Genomic DNA, 3,695 nt, shown 5'->3' on the forward strand with positions numbered 1-3,695 from the left:
GTTGTTCCATCCTCACAAAGGTAGAATCCCACAAATTCTTCTCTGACTGTTTTGGTCGAATCGAGAAATCTGATCACCACTGAAAGATTTTCTTTATTTGATATGTCAGCTGCTTCGCCAGAGATAATAGAAAAATATTTGCTATCCCTGATTTCCTGTGACAAATTATTCAGTATGATAGCACCCACAGTTGTAATCATCTCATTTTGAATGGTTTTAAAAATATATGTGGCATTTCTGGGTGCAGTTTTCAGGTGATGTTACAGTGTTGGGTCGCCGCTGTCAATTCGAAATTCTAACAGTGCCTGGAAATTACCGGATAGACTGGCATTTTGTGGATCATCATCTCGTCTACCTCTGAGGGCTATGTTGTTTTTACCACAGAAAATTATTGTTTTGAAAAGGGATTTCAGAATTTCGCGATTACTGTTGATTTGTTGTTGAAGTAAGTTGTTAATCTGCTGATCAATTGGGACCGCTTCTCTTCTCATATTTCTCAGAAAATTCTCCATTGCAATCACTGCTAAATTATGCATCTCACATTTCCCGCTCGCGTGTTTGATAAAACGTGAAATGGCGGACGTCCAAAGTGTTAGTGGAGACTTGTACAATTTGTCTAGTTTATTCGTATTTCGTCCACACTGGACTCCAAACAAAACACATGGTAAACAAAATGCACCATCGAGATACTTAGAGTATGCTAGCTAGGGAAATCCTGTTAGTCAACCCCACACAAAATGGCGCTTACAATAGGCCCTTTGCAGCTAAGCCATCACGTGACCTGCTTTTCATAAATTATGGGTTATAACTTAACAAATGCCAGAAATGGAAAAAGCATGTCGAAAATATCAAAATGGCGAAGTTTGAGGCCCCCATCACTAAGGAATGAGATTTTATGACAGTCTGAATTTTTAAAAGAATAAGAAGATTTTACAAATCCCCTAAATTTTCCGAAAATTCAAGCTGCCGTATAAACTTACTCTTTAATGTCAGGGGCCTCAAACTTGGCCATTTTGGTATTTTCGATGCGCTCTTTCCATTTCTGGCATTCTTTAAGTTATAGCCCATAATATGAAATTTTTCTCGGAAAAATTTGGTCACGTGACCCCAGCTGCAAAGGGCCTATTCGAACATTCCATTGACACTGGGAACTCAAATAACTCACCTGGTTTCCAAACATTCTCTATTAACCTGAGCTTGTCCTGGTCTGAATATGTTTTCGTTTCCTTGAAAACCAAGCCGATATCGTTCACAGAGCAGTCCTCCTTTCGGCAAACTGGATCGCCTCGAACCATAGTAACGTGTTTTGTAAATTGAAATCCCCTCTTCCTCCGTAACAAGTTACCGATGAACACTTTACTAATCTGAACACAAACAAACGAAGGACTTTCCGGGAGAGGCTTCCCTTTATATAGGATTGTCAGTAGTTTCCACGGTAGTTCGCGGCCTGGATAGCCAATCAAAACCAAGTTTGAGTAGTTCGAAAGACAATGTGAGTGTTTCTGGCCAATCGGAGAGAGTTTTGAGTGATTTGTGAAAAGATCCATATACTACCCAGTCCCACCCACTGCGTACACATTTTTTCCAGTCGTGACTACGAATTTTTTCGTGTTGATCTCGGAAGCGGATGAAAGCGCGCGAACGGACACTCGTCAAATTCGCTCAGGAAGGGCTGGATTTGCTGTGTAATCGACGGAATAAGGAGATACGACGTTTTTTCTTTGTTTTATTTTATAATAAACAATAAAACAAGAAGGATAATTGATTTCTTGAACTACACAAAGAACCTGAGAAATACCAATTTGGAAACATTTGAGTGATTTCTGCAATTCACTTAAACTACTCTGGATCCACCCCTGCGGGGCTTTTCACGGTTGCTTATCTCATTTGCATTACAATGCAGTCCAATGAGAGGCAATTTGCTGCAAAAATTGCCTCATATACACGCCCGCGCGCCCATGCTAGATTTAATATTGTAATAATAACAATAGCAATAATAAGAATAAGAATAATAACAATATTTACAGAGGATATCACCAAGCTAACGCTAAGTTAATTAGGGTGGTCCTCTATCTACATTACGACAATTTACTATGCGGAATTAAAAACTGACGTTTAAAAATTTAAAATTACAAGGATAAAAAATACAAAAAATATACAAACAGTTCCAGCTACATATTTTTTAAACCTTTTTAGGCTGTAGTCTCTAGCGTCCACAGATAAACCGTTCCAAGCATGTACTCCTCTATACTGGAAATATCTTTGTCCTGTCTTAGAAGATAGCTTAGGTATGAACAGGTTCCATTTGCGGCTGATCTTGTGTTGATTTGGTGTTTGTCTTTAACATACTCAAACCTATTATGTAGATAATTAGGGCTAGATTTACTAATAGTTTTGTACATCAATATGGACGTAAAGTAATCTCTGCATTGATTTAAAGGCATCCAGTTTAATTTGTAGAACAGCTCAGACGATGGGACATGCTGGGGACGCTTGATATTAAGAATGACTCTTGCCGCGTATTTCTGTAATTGAAGGATCCGGTCTAGGTTGTACTGCGATGTCGCGCCCCAGATAACACATGCTTGATCAACTAAACAAATTGACGTCAGTTTTTTTATGCCTCTGTCCTCTTATTGATGATAAATTGCGTCATAATAACATTGTCAAAGTGGCTGGGGAACGCAGTAAACTTTGACAATGTTATGACGAAATTTATCATCAATAAGAGGACAGACGCATAAAAAACTGACGTCAATTTGTTTTTACAATAACAAGACCCCAAAAGGGTCAAATGCCGGGGATAAAAGAGGGGTAAAGAAGCCGTAAACTTGCCGTAAACAAAGATAAGTGAATTTTATTCAAAATTTCGCGAACATTGTCATTAGCTTTTCTCGCTTTTTGATTGGCTACTCAAAAAAAGTCCATAAAATCTTATTGGTTAAAAAGTTGACAGTTTGACAGCTGAAAGTTGAACTTGAAAGCTTGCATAAATTAAAATTTTATCCGTCCGTACTCTTATTGATGATAAAAATGAGCCAATCAGCGCGGGAGAAATTAGACAGTTGTTGTGAAAAATAGGTTGGATTAGGGACTTGTAAAACGACTGCCTCGCGCATTGAGGTAAATAGGTTTTGATAGCTTTTAGGAGATTAATTCGTTTCAGAACTTTTCTACAGACTTCGTCAATGTGTAAATTCCAAGTTAACTGTTCGTCAAGTACGAGACCGAGAAGTTTGTGACTGCCTCTACACTTTTTATTGCTGTTCCATTGTGAGTGATCTGCATTCTCTGACCTTGCAAACGTGCCAATTTGGGTTTAGAGGCGATAACCATGGATTCCATTTTTGCAACATTCAAAGCCTTCCATGGTTTTCTATCCATGCTGAAATGGGTTTCACACAGTTTGCCAACTGCTGATTCACATATTCTAAAGTTCTGCCAGCAACTAATATTGTTGAATCGTCTGCGAACATTTTTAATTTCTGTAATTTCTGTAATGCAGATGAGAAAAGCTAACGGAGGGCTGATAAAATTTGATTGCATGTAAAGCGTTTCGCATGAAAAAGCACGAAACACGCCACATGGGTCCGCACAATTACAAGGTCCGCACACATCCACGGTAGGAAATGGAGCGTAGGAGTAAAACTCGCCCTAGTTTCCTTCGAAATGACCGAAAGCGGTGTGTCACTCTG

The sequence above is a fragment of the Orbicella faveolata genome, unplaced genomic scaffold, assembly GCF_042242905.1.
Source record: "Orbicella faveolata isolate gen_17 unplaced genomic scaffold, um_ofav_v1 contig_47, whole genome shotgun sequence".
Lineage (NCBI taxonomy): Eukaryota > Metazoa > Cnidaria > Anthozoa > Scleractinia > Merulinidae > Orbicella > Orbicella faveolata.